Genomic DNA, 17,619 nt, shown 5'->3' with positions numbered 1-17,619 from the left:
ACACCTATTCAACCCCCCCCCTTCTAGGTGTATTGTAACCACTGATACCTAACACTCTTCCCTTTGCTTCCCGCCTCTAAGGCCAAAGTACTTTTTGTTTTAAACTGCATTGATAACCAGGACAAAGAGTCACAGAGGTATGCCTAATACCTCTACCTAGTATGAGGGTCAGTATCCCTTATAGGAGCAAAGTTAAAAGGTAGCCTTGAAAGGTGAACTTCTGCCATTAGATGCGGTTGATTCGGGTAGCCTTGTGATTTCATCCTAGGTTACTGATGAGTGTAGAGGTGTCTTTTGACTTCTACCATATTTAGGGGAAGGGATATCCTCACCCACCTTCTCGATGCCGCCTTCTTCAGGAGGCATTGCAATGGAACCTCTTGTTAGATCCAGACAGGGGAATTGACTTTCAAAGAGCTTATTAGCCTAGTTATCCAATCCAAACCTCTTTTTGTAATTGCATAAGCCCCCTTTTCTTTTCCCTTTATTGAAGACTTTTGTTCTATTCAATCAAAGGGTAAGCCAATCAAAATTCAGTGCCATAAATATATAAATAGTCTTATCCTAAGGCCTAAGGGAAGGGTATAACAATCGAGTCCCATAATAGCCTTAAACACAAATAGTCCCAGAAGTGGGAATAGTTGTAGTCGTCTTAGTAGTCTCATTGGATGGGTAGTCTTTCAAGAGAGCTAGGGAATGGCACGAAAGAGGTTGTAATAAAGGAGTCTATAATCTCACTCCAGCCAGTCTAATAGGAAGAGACTATCATACAAAAAGGCGGGATAAAGATATTCACTCGCCTGAAATCGTATTATTCATCTGACTAACTCATGGTTGATGGCTTTCGGAGAGTCACACTCAATATGAACGCTCCCACTCTGTGCCTTAGGTTGGTCAAGCCCGGAGGCATAAACTAGGAAACTCATACCGAAGATACCTCGACTGAATAGGATTGTACGATGACTGATCCTAGAACATTGTAGTATACCTACCATATTCCGATTCCATTTTCCAACTTCGTCGAATAACCTCCACATTAACCCAAAACGCGTTAATAGGGGGTCTTCAGTTCTCACTTTCTAGTGATGTTGAACGATAGGAGCGGAAAGGAACCTCTCAAAGGGTAAGGCTAGGTTTAGCAAGGCAAAGTATACTCAGAAAATTGAGCAGAAGCCACATCTTGATAGAGTGACTCTGGCATCACTACGATATCCTTGGGCTTATAAGCTCATTAAAGAATATTCATAATATATCCTTTAAGAAAGGTAAGGGTCAAGGAGAAGACCACGACCTACTCACAATTCAAAAGGTAATATGAGGTTGTCCCACACAGCCCTCAACCATTAGTATCGGGCAGATAACGGGTGGTTAAGTCTTGATAAGACTTTAAAACCAGCACCGTAAATCCTAGTGAGTATGGCCAATCAACGAACACTATAAGTGTTCGCGACTGCCATAGTTCCTACTATGTGATGGGAGTGTAAGAGGTTTTGGAATTAGACTGGAGATAAATCAACAGTCAAACCCCTAACCCTAAACTTCTTAGAAAACTTGGCAAACCCAATCCCTAAGACCAAACACTTAGGTAATGAAACATGTACCTTTAAAGTCATAAGAACAGGATGTAGTCTGAAACATAGGGACCAAAGAGGGCTTAAGGATATACATAGTTGATACCAAAGCGGCCACTTATCGGTGCCAGACTTTAGATCATAGGAGTATACCTGAATTGAAGACCTCAAGCGATCCAAAGGACATACTTGGTCAAAGGTCTTGATGCTTCCATAGGGATATGGCTTAAGACTTTCATGATAAAATCATTAAGAGGTCTAAGGGTCCTTTGAAAGATAAAATTCCCAATTTCAAACACTCTCCTTTTACCAGCTCCAAAGTTTGTCGTGTAGGCAAGCCTACTAGGAGATTTTGCCTCATCAAGAGGAATAAGTGGAAGTTCCACTCGAGCCTTCTCAATGAAGATCCTAGTATCCTTCTCTGAATGATAGGATAATTCAATCTCATTAGAGAAAGGATAGCGAACACCTAGAGTTCAAAGAGGAACCCCAAAGACCTTGAAAGTTGCAGATAGCAACTCCTGGCCAAACCATTCAAATGACGATTGGTCAGGCATGTACATGATGGAAGCTTCAAGCTCATGGTGTATGATTGGAATTGGGATCCCTTATGGTCCTTGGAGAGCTTACGTTTCGAAGGAGAAGCTTTCCATGCGGGTAACCACTCAATTCCTTGTTCAAGGGGAATTTCAGTGATATTTGGGATATACCTAGTAATTATATCCTTCAATGGTTTTACCATATCTTTTATGGCAAACATCATCTCATATGATGTAAATTTGGTCAATATAGAGTCTAATAAGTCACTCCTAACTTCCCTTGCACCTGGTTAATAAGGGTCTAATCCTAGCTTTTGAAAAAATAGTGAAATGACTAAGCTAACCCTAAATTCGTAGCCGATTCGGCAATAGAAAAAGCAAAGGCTACTGCCAGTTACCCATATCTGATCTACGACTCACTAAAGGCTCCATTCTAGTAATTTAATCTAATTCCATAAAGATGAGAAGAGAGGATGATTATGCCCCAATCCCGATCAACCTAGGGTTTCTTAACTTAAATAGGATGGTATTTCATAGTTAGGATGTGCAAGTTAGTCTTGGATTTCCTACGGTTAACTTCGAAAAGAGTGTACTGGGCAAAGAGGAATATCTAATAATAACTAGGTAACTTTGTAACATATGTCAGTTGCCCTCTTTTTGACATATGGGTGGGAAAGTTAACTTTGTAAAAGTCCTTATTTGGTTGGGAAAGAGAGAACTTCTGACTCCAAGCCTACCCTACCTGAAAACAAGTTTAAGTTATTGATGTAACCTCTTGTCGCTACCTACTAGATAAATCCCTTCTATACCACTCAACAGAAGGAAAAATCCCATCAAGATAGATCGACGACCTATACTCCAACTAAAGGCACAAGGAAATCAATAGTTTAAGAGCACAAAAAAGAGTAGTCGGAAAGGAAAATCCATTCAATTTGAGCCTGATTCTGTGCCTCTTCTCTTATAACTGATCCACCAAGTCAAGGTTGATTCTTAGTTCTTCGGCATTTTCTTTATCGTTGAAACTTTCAACTCTGTAGCTTGGCATTCCTATCTCCACCTGTACCGCTGCTATGGTCCCAAAGGATAGGGGTGTCTCTAGTGGATGTTCAAATCGTAGCCCGATAGACCCACATTATACTAGGCAGCTCATCTTCCCATAGCCCCTTTGCCTTATCAAATCTAGTCTTGAGCCCTTTCAGTATGGTGCACCTAGTTACCTCAGCTTGACCATTTTCTTGGTTGGGTAGTTGGGGATAACCTATTGAGGTGAACCCGTGTTCAATGCCAAGTTCTATGCAGAAATTTCTTCATGAGTTGTTATCAAATTCATTATCGATAACTAAGATCTGCCGTACCTCGAAGTGACATACAATAGACTTCCAAATAAAGTTCTGGGCCTTCCTCTCTATGATCTTCTCAGCTTCTACCGACTTGGTAAAGTAATCAATTGCTAGAATTCAAAACTTTCTCTGACCGGTGGCATGATGGAAAGGGCCTAACACATCCATCCCCCATTGTGCGAAGGGTCAGACTTAAGATAGGGCTAAGTGGGGCTAATGGTTTATGTTGGAGGTTGGCCTGTCTTTGAAATTTTTCACACAAGTGGACAAGCATTGTAGCATCTTCCTGATTACACGGCACGTAGTAGCCCTGTCTCAACACGTTTTGTGTCAAAGATCATCCTCCAAAATGATTCCCACATATCCATTCATTGACTTTCATGAGCACGTAATCTACCTCGCTTGGGCATAGGCATCAGAGATATGGAAGGCTGAACGACCTCTTGTAGAGCACATTTCCCATGAGGGTATACCTTGCCGCCCTGGAGGTGATCCTAAGTGCCTAATTTTTATCTTCTGGTAGCTTCTATTCCTGCGGATAGTCTTTTATTGGATCCATCCATGACTGTAAAACATTAATTCCCCTCTTCTATGATTCTTATCAAGAGTGTTTCTACCGGCACATATTGGGTCAGGTGGTTTAGGAGATTCTTAGAAGAGGTGAGCAATTTAAATTTTCTTCTTACTTTATTCAGTAGGTTTTACATGCGCCTCATATGGTTAAGAGTGCCCTCTTTAGCATGCAAGTTTACTCGAGTACTGTGTTCTGCCGGTGCAGATTTTGATTTTAAGACAATTGAGAAGATCTGCATAGGGTTCTTATGGTCTGGTCCTGATATGGTTAAGAACAAAGGGAATGTTTCTTGGAAATTTCATGCCCTCTATATTTAAATAAGGTGGTTCCAGGCTTCATTGGTGGAGTGGAATAAAGCTACGATGTTGAAGAATATATGGGTTATGGCTACAAAAAGTCCTTATATCTAGTCTAGGTATGTATTATACATACAATGCTTCTAGAAATTATAAGCATTTTGTTGGTGTATTTAACCACCAAGTAATGGTAGTTGGATTTGTAGGAAACTTTTACAGGTGAGAGAGTTGGCTATAATATTTTTTATACACAATGTTGGCAATGAAACCAATACATCTCTCTGGTATGACTCTTTGTTGCCTATAGGTTCTATAGTTGAAAGGTATGTATGGTGAGCATATCATAGGGGAGTCTGGTGTTCAAAAAAATGTAAAAGTTGTTGACATACTTTCTAATTGAAGATGGTCCCTCCTTGTGGGTGCAAATAAATATCTGCAAGAAATTGCGTATAGCAAGAAGAATCATTCTATCAGTCGCTATCATTAAGCGTGAAACGCCAGCGCCCAAAGGGAAGAAAAGAAAGCTGGTCAATGTCTGGTAGAACAAGCTGTAGTCAATTACAGACAGGGTTCATCCTCCAGGCTTATGATAACCAATGCTTCCTGCGCTCCAGTCCCACACCTGTGAGTTAGGAGCTACCTTTGGGTAAATATCATCAGTCATCACTGAACCTTAGGTACAGATAGTAGAAAAATATATATGTCTTCATTCTATGACAGGTTCTTCTTAAGAGATGTAGTTTCATCGCCTTTATACAAATATCCTTTAACGAATTCCCCGATTCACAGCGCCTACCTTATTCTCTCCCTAGGACCTAACACTAGAATGCTCACTAGTCCGCCTACCAATGATAGCCTTTCAAACCGAATTCCAATATTGATACAAATGTGAAGGAGACCCACATGCCTACTTCTCCTTCCACGCCCCATTTCAGAAAAAGGATGGGCATCGTCCTCTTCCTCAGGTAGGATAGACTACACCTTTCAAAAGGATAAACTCAGAAAACAAACAGAATAAAAAAGGCCATCGTTAATGCAAACAAGGCAATAGCCTCGGTTAGAGCAAAGCCCAAGATTAAATATCTGAATAATTGTTTTGCCAATGATGGATTTCTTGCCACGAAATGTATTAAGGAAGTGAATACGTTTCCAATACCTACAGCAGCTCCCGCTGAAGCAATTGTAGCAGCTCCGACACCCATTGATTTTGCACCTTCTAACATCTCCAATGGATAAAGTCTCGTCACGCTTTTTCATTCACGATTTGATTTTCTAGTTGCTTCTTCCCTCTTTCCTTTTATCTTGGACATCTAACTTGAAATGCAACCCATGCATTCATTCTTTTCGAACTTGTACTCAGGTACATTGAACACCAAGGCAATCTCGACAAAGTAAAAAGTGGAATCGATTCGATCATTCAAGTAGGATAGCATTTATCAACGCTAGGATCCGACCTACGTTAACAACTTTCTTCTCTTATTACATTTACAGTTATGAGTCATATCACTCATAAATACGGCCTTGATCTTATATACGATACCATTCGCCATGTATGATACTCTTCAAAGAGACAAGAACCTATTCTTGTTCCAATAGTTTGAGGAAAACCCACTCTCGCTTCACACTTGCTATATTCGCCTAAGCCCATGGTGAACATAGAAAACTTCAACTTATCTTATATGATAATTATCAATAAAATACAACTACTTTATATATAATAGATATTCTGGAAAAGTAGAAAGTAATTGAAGGTATCCCTGACTTTCTTTTTATTCGTAAGACTCTCAAGATTCAAGATTGAGGAGGGTTAATCTCAATTATACAGGGGTTAGACAATGCTACTTTCTCCTTGAACCTAAGCTTGATTCTTTCTAAGAAAAGTAAGTAAAAAGCCCCTGTCTTATTTAAATGCTTTGCTTTGAAAGCTCTTGGCCCCTTGAAAACAAACAGACTTTTTGCTATTGTTTAAGTCTTATGTTATGGGATAACATAAACAAGTATGCCTCTATCATTGCCTTTTGTTTTAGTATATGTTGGTGTCGAGTACACTAGTAGATGCCCAAAAGGAGCGCTGCCGAAAATCAGATTATAAGAAAGTCTTACTATCATTGGCAGCTTAAGTGGAAAACTGGTCCTATCCTAATATATATATGATAAGGAAGCATCCAACTTCTTTTTCATAGTGTACATTTTTAAGAGTGTCAATTGATGCAGAGAAGGATATATTCTCGCTGCGAACGAATGGGGTCTTAGTACTAATCCTAATGCAAGAAGGGGAAAGTTCATGTCATCTTCAAAATAGAAACTTGGGCATCTATCTAAAAAGTAGTAAATCTCTAATACAAGCTGAGAGGGAGAAGGCTTCCTGCGTAGGTAGATTAGAGCAATCCAATTTCTTCAAAAAATCGGACTTCTGTTTCCTCCTCCTCGAGGATGATGGATCCGGGGAGCTACTCCCATATGTGCCTTTCGAACTGAAGGCCGATTGGGAAATTCCTCCTTGCTCAAATTTCTTTTCTCGTCGGGGTCTTTGTTCGGCCTGCCCGCCCGCGTTAAACAAAGAGCATGAAAGTTCCTCAATTGTTTGGTCTAGAGGGGAGGGGTCCTTAACCAAAAAGGCCCTTATCTCAGGACTAGATGGGACTGATCTAGGAGTAATTTTTGTCATCTTTGTACCGAATAATACATCAAGATTACTTTAGAAAGCTTATATAAAAACCCTTCCTTCTATTCTTTTTAATAAGTCAAGCTGGCTAGCTAAAGCTTTTTGAATGACCAACTCTTGCTCATCCTTTTGGCCCTTTACTTTGAGTTCACCAATCGAACATGACATGACCGTTCTTCCATTCCTCATGCATTCAATAATAGGTCTGGTTTGGTGCTTTTTACAATACTTAATTGTACGATCCTCTAAAGTCTCTGGTGGTGTTGCTCCTAGCAACCGAGGCCGACACAAGACACAACCGCAACAGTTTGACTAATAAGAGCATGCTTCCTCCTACTCACGAAATTTATTTTAAGTTCTTTGCCTCGGGTCAGCGGATGGAACACGGTCAGTGCAGTGGACGAGGTGATATCATGAACTAAGTCTGTAAGTCTATAAGCTTCTATAAGCTGAGAATTTCTTATAGTGTAGCGGAGGAAAAGAGCAAGAGTGTCTAATAGAATCTTCTTCCATAATCGCACATCCATCTCCCTATATCAAAGTCATATTGTTTACTGATATGCGTAAAAGCTTTATGTTTGAGTATTGGCATTCCTCTCGCTCTTCTAAAACTACTCGTCTGATCGCTTTCAAGAAAGGAACATTGCCAAATATGTGGATTTTCTGAGGTGCCCAACATTCCTGACTAATGGATATCTAGGTCTTCCCAAAGATAAAGATGTAATTTCGTTGTCAAGAAAAGATCCGGCTAATCCAAAATCGGGGGATCCGCTCAATAGTCAACGATTACCAGTTCCGTTAGCCGTGTAGTTAGCAAATGGTACTTGAGGAACATGCTTAGTCAGAGATTCAAAGAGTATGATGGGTGATACCCTTTGCTTTCTAAATCTCATAACATAAGGACCTGTCTTTCTCTTGCTAGTCAAGAATGCATTCCTCTTTCCTTAGAGATCCTTCTTAGAGATAGAGAGAGGTAACCTAGCCTGCCATAATAGATAGTTCCATCCCCGGTCTCTAGTTAAGAGAGGAGTACCCAAGTCTAAAGCCAGTAGCTAGCCCCAAGGGCAACTCTAGCCATATGATCCCCTTTCTTAGCTTTTTCGTCGACTTAAGCCTTACTTCCCAATGACAAAATAGATATCTTGTCCCATAGAGGTTGGGGGGTATGGGATGCAGAAGCATAGGGAGTGATAACAACAATTAACTCTGATCTTTTTGCTAAAGCATCCTACGGGATCGAGATTAAGAACCACTAGAGGCTCTTTCTCTTAATCAACCAGTTGCCAGATTCAGATGCATATCAAATTGGACCCCCCGTTACAGATCTTCTTTGTTGGCTCCAGGTTCTATTTCCGACACATCTTAACATATTAGAGATTTTTTATCTAGAGTCTCTCGACATCTATGGCACGCATTTACTTATATTAAGTTAAGTGAACTGTAACCTTGTCCATTTACGAGGTTAAGAATGAGAAATTGGAGGAATGGTAACTGGGAAAGGGTTCGTTAGCTGAGATTCAGATGGAGTCTTGTTTACTCACTCGCTTGGGTGTATACCCGAAAGTCTAAGCCTGCCCGATCTATTGAGAGACACAAGGCTCGTCTTGTAGCAAAGCAATAGACTCAGCTCGGGACTACCTGGAAATGTTTGCTTTGGTAGCTAAAAGAAAGTCCTCGATGAGAGTGAAGGATGATTGGGTGGAATCGTCTCGTGATGTTGTATCTCTTATCATGGTTCATATTGTCTAAACTTATTTCGCTGGAAAAAACAGAGAGTCGAGTCGGCAGACCTTTTTACCTCGTTGTTAGTCAGCCTATCGATATAAAATAATGCTTGTTGTCACTGAGATAAATACTTTTATACCTGGGCTCTACAAGGGTTACTTACCCTGGTTGGCCACATTCCCGTTATACAATATAGGGAATGATGTGGATGCCGACATGGAAATATCTTCCGAACATTATCAAAGCAAATAACATGGTCGATATTTGGTTTCACCCTAAAAAGGTAGCTAAAGAAGGAGAGGCTCACCAATATTAGATAGGTTGGGGATTATGAAGTAGAGAAACGTTTGAGAGAACGGTTCATGGCTCAAAAAGGAAAAAAAATGGATGTATAAGTCAGATGATAAACTTTAGTATTGAACTGGTAGATACCTTTTGAAGAAAGCCGTCTTCACATCCATCTGGTTGGTGAAGCTTTAAAAATGAGCCACCAAAGCTTATATTATCCTGAGTGAGTCCTTCTTAGAAAGCGGAAAGAAAGTCTCAGTGTAGTCGATGTCCACTTCTCTTTCAGAGTGAACCACTTGGCGACAAGCCTAGCCTTGTCTCTTTGAATCCCCTGATGTAGCAATAAAAAATGTACAATTGTGTGTGTATGGAACTTATTTTTCGGGACAAGAGGCTGGTACTTATCGTACAGCTTTGAGGACTATGGGCTCAAGCAAATAAGGCGAAGGAAGAAAAGAGATATGGCGCATAAACTCTTATGGTAGAAAGTGAAAAAACCTTTTCCTTCTTTTTCTTAAATCGTATGTATGCATGCTGAACCTAAGAAGATAGCAATTACAACCAAGAATGATTTTGTACTTTCACTAACCCGAAGGTCTAGTAAAGTTCTTATGTACCAAGCTATTAACAAGCGAAAGGTCAAAAGAACTGTAGTTTATCGGTTGTATCTTCTTTTAGTTAAAAAGGAGTTGCTCATTCATGTTAGTGTATATGCGAGCCGACGAAATAGATCTGAAATTTAAAAAAGATGCCCCTTAAATCTATATAAGAGGTCTTTCTCTATGCTTAGTTCCCTAAAAAATCATTCTTCATCACATAAGCCCATGACAAGTAATTTCCAAATGCTTATTTCGGAAGAGCACGGGAAAAGCCTAAGGAATCCATTGTACTAAGACCCGACAGATCATCCAAGGACTTCCAACCGGGACTGAAAAGTAGTCAAGAAGGCTTAACTCAGGCACCTTTGCTTTTCAAAACCTATATAGCTTAATAAGAGACACTAGTCAGATATAATTCAAATTCCTTCTTTGCTTACTATAAGAAGCCTTTTTTTTTACCTTTTGATTAGAGCTAGAAATTCCTAAAAGAGTAAAGTAAGGAAGCATACTTCTTCCCGACTAGTGGTTGCATACTTGCTTTAATTTTAGGGGGAGGGGTACTAGAAGTTAGTTAAAGGATTACAAGAGGATAGTTTCAAATCCATAAGATGAATCGGGGGGAAGACATAGGAGGCAGATAAAAGAAATGAGAAAATCCTCTTTATTTTATAGGGTCGTGGAATAGGCTGATTTTTCGAGGATAAATATTTAATATCTTATAAGTTCTATAATTGCATTAGAAAGAGATGAGATGAATCCATGGCGAGGGTATCTTATAATAAGATAACAGTTGCTTTTAGGAGTGATCTTTCTCGATTTCGGAAAGGAAAACCTTGGTTGTAGGAAAAAAGTCTAACTTTCAATTTTTTAAGAAAAGGAATAAAGAAAAGTTGTGTTGAAAGTCTTGCTTTTTTTATCCTCCATCTAACTAAGTAAGAGAACGGAAGGTTGAAGCTTATAGCTTATAGATAGTAGAAAAGCGCTAAGAATGTCAATCATGCTACTTTGAGAAAGATGTTTAACACATGCAAGTTGAACTTTACGAAGAAAAAATAAGCGGGGTAGAAGAATTGGTCAACTCATCAGGCTCATGACCTGAAGATTACAGGTTCAAATCCTGTCCCCGCCTAATCACTGGAGATGCTGGGGGAACCGGAAGTTGTGCCCTAACTCACTCCTTTGATTAGTTTTTCCTTTTTCCAATTCAAAGAATGGTGTTCTTTCACCTTGCATAACGTACAGAAGACAGACTGTCACACGTCCTAAGAGAGAGATAGAGAACTATATGATGGTAGTGCTTGAAGTCAATAGAGGCATTCTACTTCTGAGTTCTTTTACCATCCAGTCTACTCCACCTGAGCATCTGCACGACATTTTTTTCATATGATCCAGTGACGGGTCTAGGCCTAGGCAGTTCAGAAGAAGGGTATCATCAAGACCTCTTGAGAATAGACAAGGGAGAAAGGAAGTTGATGAATGGCAGAAGGCTGGAGAGTGCAGTTGGCTAAGCTACATCTTTTGCTGTCGCTTTAGCGGGAGTGCTTGAAAGTTATTGTCTTCATTTAGTCCAAAGAGAGGGAAAAAGAGTCATTTTCCACTAGTCATTGCTATAGATGCTTGCTCTCATCTCGGTAAGAGTCATATGTTGATCTTCATGCCATCTTCATTACTAGCTCTGACGACTAGTCCTCCACTAATGAAATACCTGAAAACAACTTACTCTTTCAAAGACCCTAAGAGGCGAAAGAATTCATTCTCAAGGGTTCATCTTGGAATCCATTCATATACGCTAGGCGAGTTCCTATTTTAAAACTAAATTTATCACAATGAGATTTGATTTGGGGGCGTTGTTCATGATAGGCTTAACTTTAAGCCTCTATCGCTTGATTCGATTAAAATAATTCAAGTCCCTTCGGTTGATTCCTAACGTTCACAGTTGTTCTGGTTTGAGAAAGAAGTACTAGAAAGAAGTGATGCTCGAGGGAAATACAGGTGGCGGAGCTGCAAACCAAACGGAAAGGGCGAAGGAGACAGCGAGGATGAAGGATCGTTGGTTAGTCAAGTGAAGGACCCATCTGTGCTTTCCTAGGCTCGCTTGCATTCACATTGGGCACCTAAAAAGTCCATTCCCATAAATGTTAATCTGTCGCCGATTAACACTTTCTAATTTCTCCACTGCTAGTAAAAAGTCAAGGTCGACATAGTCCTCTTCCATCTATCTCTATCGATTGAGAGTGGGATTGCTGTCTTTCCGCTCCTATCCGCATTGTCATCAATTTTTTTTGTCACTGTTCACAATCTATTTAGATATATAAAGTGTGCAATGAGGGGTCCTTATAGGTATCCAGTCTTTATTTCACTTGATCCAAGCTTTACCTAGACCAAGCAATTCCCAAAGACTCCCATGCCTTTCTTGGTTGGAAAAAGCCAACCAGTGATTTACAACAAACAAGTCTTTCCTCTTGTTGGGGGGAGCAGAGCGAAAGAAGAAAGTGGTCGTTCATGAATATAAATTTGCTTGTACTTGTTAGGAAACCAACACCGAGTGATTTGGTATTTCTTAAGGAAAACAAGGCAAGACTGTCTTTCTCATCAAGTACATCTTCAACTAGGTTGGACGCGCAAAGCGCTCCACCTGAGTGTGAGCATAAATTTTAGAGAATCTGTGATGAATCCACCAAGTGGGTTGGGAGAAGCGGGAGGAAATCACCTCTCGAATGGGCAATGCCTGACCTTGTTCGGGCATTTATTTCCGACGATCGTATTGACGGGCTGTCTCACAAATGATTATTATGATGTCATCTTACATGGCCAAAATGCTTGGTTATGCGAACATATTTTTGCATTTTTAGATCTCATACACTAAGTCTTCTAGTTCCTAAAATGTGAAACAACAACTTTTCCCTTGCATCTCGGTCACTTAATGTATATAATATTTGAATTTCTCTTCCATTCCACATTTTTGAAATGGATCCTATAAAATATTTTACAGTTTCTTTTATCATCTCTATTTTAGGTATTCATGGAATCCTCCTTAATAGACGAAATATTCATATTATGTCAATGCCAATTGAATCAATGTTATAAGTTGTGAATTTGAACTTTTTGGTATTTTCCGTTTCTTATGATATGATGGGTGAATCATTTGCTTCATTGGTTTGAACAGCGGCAGTTGCGGAATCAGCTATTGCGTTAGCCATTTTCGTTATAACTTTTCGAGTCTGAGGGACTATTGCTGTAGAATTTATTAATAGCATTCAAGGTTAAACATGACTCCTAGAGAATTACCAAAATACGAAGTTATCTTTTCTCCTGACTCTAACAAGTAAGCAAGTCAACCCTTTCGTTCTCTTCTTGCTTTTTTATTTTGAGTTGGTTGACAGGGTCAGAGCCTTTCTCGTTGAGCGAGCGCATCCGATTGATTCTAAAGTCCTTTCCTAAACCACTTTCCATTCAGTTGATGAAAGATAGAGAGAACCTTTCTAAATTATGAGATTTAGTTCCATGATTATGCAAGCTAAAAAGATGTTATTTGTTGCAATTCCATCTATTTGTGCATTAAGTTCGGAGAAGATCCCAATCTATAATTGAAAGTGCAATGTGTCAAGAGAGCACTTAAGCTTGCCTATGTTTTGATGAAGACAGAGGAATTAGTGAAAGCTTAAAGACAACTCAACAAATCAACATGCCAAATATTCAAGAGCTTAATGTCTAGACTAAAGTCTTAGCTGTGTCTTAGTTATTGATCCCAGGTTAGGTAAACCTAGATTCAAATCTCACAAAGTCTAAAAACTATCATATCATTTACATGAGACATGCCATCTAGTTTATTAAATGTTCATGCATTAATCATACATGTTATTTGTGCATTTTAGGCATAACATAAAGGTAAAACATGTATAGTTGATAAGCATAACATACAGGAAATTTACCATTTAACATCTTAACTGAAAATATGTCAGTTAATCGATTAAGTGAAGCTTTAATCGATTAACGTGAAAATAGTTTTGAACAGTTTCAACAGATAACTGGAAAAAAAATTCAGTTACTCTCTAATAGCTTGTTAATCGATTAACATGCAACATAATCGATTAACTGAGTGCAAAACAACTTTTCTATATAAACTGTATTTTCAACAGATTTCATATACGAATTAATACATTCGTTCATATTAGAATTGTTAAGTTACATATTTTCGTATTATTTGTATGTCTTATAGGCAGAGAGAACTACATGTGAGATTAGAGTAGGATAGTATTATGCTTAGGGATTAACATGTCATCCATTGCATATTATCTAACGTGTTCATCATCCTATCTTGTTCTTGCATGATTCTTTCATTATTGTTCAGAGATTTCTTAAGGGTAGAAATTACATGTTCTTCATGATTCTGATCATATACATATTCTTGGTAATTGTGAGATTTGTATAGGTTTATAGCTTGTTCTTTCTTGTAACATTTGAGCTATTTTGTGCTTCACATTACTCTATCTCTTGGTGTCGTACCACCAACGAGATCAGAGAGTCTTGACCAAGACTTGGAGGTCTTAAGTTTTGAACATACTCTTGGTTGGGGTTGGATCGTAGGAAAGGTTTTCCTAGGCGATTGGGTAACATCAAACCAAGGTAGAGGTTCTGAGAATTAAAGAAGGTAGTGTTCAAGGTCTTGTAATTGGAAGTGTGTATGTAAGATACATTGGCTTCAATTTTAGTGAAGAAAATCTCCCAGATTAGAGGGGAGGACTGGATGTAGTTTTGTAGTGGACTGCAAAACGAACCAATATAAAATCCTTGTTGCAGGTTGTTTCTTTCTCTTATCTCTTTACTGGTTTAACTAGACTGTTTCTTTCTCTTATCTCTTTACTCTTTTAAGTAGTTTTTAATTACCTATTGTAGCAGTTATTTTGGATATAGTATTACTTCCAAAAAGATCATTTGTGTTCAAATATATCTGCTATATCATTTCTGTATAATCTGTAATTGGTTGTGTAATTGAGCCATTCAGCAACTGCTAATTCTTTGCGACTTAAACGATTAAGTCATAGCTTTAATCGATTAACTGGGTGATTTTCCAGAATAGGGCTTTAGTGCAAATACCAGTAAGTGAGAACCGCGACACCTATTCAACCCCCCCTCTAGGTGTATTTTGTCACTGATACCTAACAAGTGGTATCATAGCTAGCACGACCTCAACCTTATCTTCGTGATCCGTTAGGGAAATTAAATGGGTTTCACCAACCCTTTGGGCGGTGATGGCGAAGGATATGCCTACTGGAAAGTTCGCATGAAAATCTTTATAGAGGCCATCTACTCGGATATTTGGGAATCCGTAGTCAACGGGCCCTTCGTTCCACAACATTTAGTTGACGATGAACTGAAAGATAAACCAAAAAATGTGGGACACTTTACAAGTGACTCACGAAGGCACTAGCGAAGTCAAGTGTGTCAGGCTGAATGCACTGACACATGAATATGAGTTATTTCGTATGTTACCAAATGAATCTATTGGTGATATGCAAAAGCGTTTTACTCATATAGTTAACCATTTAGTTGCTTTGGATAAATTGTTTAACAAAGGAGAGCTTACTAACAAATTTTTACGTTGTCTTGACAAGAGATGGCAACCAAAAGTAACATCTATTATGGAATCAAAGGATCTTGACTCCATGCATTTCGCGACATTGTTCGAAAAACTTCAAGAGCATGAAATGGAGCTTGGACGTCTGACTATGCACGAAGAATCAGATCGCAAAAATAAAAGTATATCTATCAAGGCAACAACGTCTCAATTCATAGAAGAGAGAGAAGAAGATGAATCTCCTTCAGATGTAGACGAAGAAACCTTGAGCCTTCTCGTACACAAATTCGTGAAATTTCTAAAGAAAGGAGGCTTCAAACGTTTCTAGAAAAAAGAAGCATGGGAGTCGACCAGAAAAGGCAAGAGTAAAGAGCGCTTCACTTGCCATGAATGTGGTAAGCCAGGACATATGTGGTTCCAATGTCCTACTTACCTCAAGAAGGTTGATTCGGATAAGAGCACTCCTCAGGACTTCAAATCGAAGAAAGCTTATATAGTATGGGATGTACCAGAGGAGGACACGACATCCAACACCTCAGATGAAGAGGAGACAACAAAGCTATGCTTAATGATGAGAACATATGATGCTTGTTGCTCAAATTCAAAAGAGGTAAATAGCAAGGTATATTCTAACACCTCATCTACTTCATCTGATGGTTCTCCTCCTTATGAGGACTTGTATGATGTGTATGTTGAATTCCATGATGAGTTAAAGAAATTAGCTAGGAATAGTTCTGATAGGAAAAGAGTAATCTTGCTAAATGAACAAAAAGTAGTTTCATTACAAAAAGAATTAGATGAACTAAAATTGGAAAATGAAACATCAGATTTGATCTATTCTTGTAATGCATGCAATTGCTCTGATAATAATTTATGTCAACCAACTGTCGGTGATTCTTGCAATGATTTGAAAAATTAAAATTTGAGATTAAATGAGAAACTCGCAAAACTCACAGAGGGTCAAAACATGTTAGACACTATTCTTAGTAAAACCAGAAATGTTGGTGACCATACCGGGCTAGGATATATTCCCCCTATGAGTAGGAGAAGACAATATAGGAGAAAAATTAATTGGCCCAATAAGAAAAAAATTTCCTACACGCTTTTATTGTGGCACTCATGGCCACACTTCCTACTCTTGTTATATTAGAAAATATGGTATACCTAGTGGCGTGTATGTATAAATGAAAAAGGGAGATAACTCCCTAATTACTAACAGAAAAGGACCCAACATAACTTGGGTACCTGAAAAAGGCAAGTGATCTATGTTTTGTAGGTATGTCTTCGAGCACGTGGACAACATTGTTATCTTGATAGTGGATGCTCGAGACATATGACGGGTGATAGATCAAAATTCCTAGATCTATCCTTGCAAGAAAAAGGGTTTGTCACTTATGGAGACAACAACAAAGGAAAGATACTTGGCACCGTAACAATTGGCAACTCAAATCGAGTTGTGATCGAAAATGTGTTATATGTTGAAGGTCTGGAACATAACCTCTTGAGTATCAGCCAACTATGCGATATAGGAAATCGTGTATCTCTTCTGTGTCAGATATCGTATAAGTAATATCTATATGGTTAATCTGGAGGATGTCACTACTCTATTTTCAAAAAAAATTGTATCCAAAGAGGATGACATCTGACTTTGGCATAGGCGTGTCGCTCATATTCACATAAAGCATCTAGATAAGTTGTCTAAAAATAATTTGGTTGATGGGATGCCAAAACTTGATTTTAAAACTCGAGAAACTTGTGACACTTGTCAAAGATGTAACCAAGTTCAAAACTCTTTTGCTAAAAAGAATGTGATATCCACAACAAGAACTTTGGAGCTTCTCCATATGGACTTGTCAATATATTACACACTTTTCCTAACCTTAATTTAGCATGATTGATTATTCTTGGTTCCTAATTGACTTTGTTTCACATGGTTTAGTGTTTTAGACCTTATTGGACTAATATTCCTAAAATGAGTTAATTTGGGATTATTTGGCCTGATTAAATCTATTATCATTTTCAGAACACATTTGGCACCAATTGCATTCTGGGCATTATAGAAGTCAAGGATATGTGCTGAAGTGAATATTGTATTTTTATTTTAGGATCTATTTATATTGTAATTTAGCTTTGGGCCCATTGTTTAGGCCCAATTCGGTTTTATGTGTGTTGGAGGGGTTAAATTCGGATTCCCCACTCCAAACACATACACTTTACTTTTTCTCACTTTGAAACACAAATACATTTACGTTTTCCCTCTTTTTGCTCTTCTAGGGTTTCACTCCTTCTTCATTTTTCATTTTTGGTTTGTTCTTCCATTGCCATGGAAGGCTAAGTTTCTGGACTAAGTTCCTTTAGTAAAGTATCACAACTCTTGAGGTTTTTTTATTAATGCATTTTCAGTTTCTTTATTGTTGANTAGTAAAGTATCACAACTCTTGAGG

At 38.6% G+C, this 17,619-nt stretch overlaps 1 long non-coding RNA gene across 1 annotated transcript; it reads right to left on the bottom strand.

The window, feature by feature from the left end:
- LOC109354097 lies at window positions 5,438-12,318 on the bottom strand. Its single transcript, XR_002108498.1, has 3 exons — window positions 12,308-12,318; window positions 8,425-8,430; window positions 5,438-5,630 (listed from the first exon to the last, which is right to left on the bottom strand). It is a non-coding gene; the product is annotated as an uncharacterized LOC109354097 (long non-coding RNA).

This window comes from Lupinus angustifolius, chromosome LG08, assembly GCF_001865875.1.
Source record: "Lupinus angustifolius cultivar Tanjil chromosome LG08, LupAngTanjil_v1.0, whole genome shotgun sequence".
Taxonomy (NCBI): domain Eukaryota; kingdom Viridiplantae; phylum Streptophyta; class Magnoliopsida; order Fabales; family Fabaceae; genus Lupinus; species Lupinus angustifolius.
The sequence above is the reverse complement of the archived record's forward strand: the minus strand, read 5'-3'. Positions and strand labels throughout refer to the sequence as shown.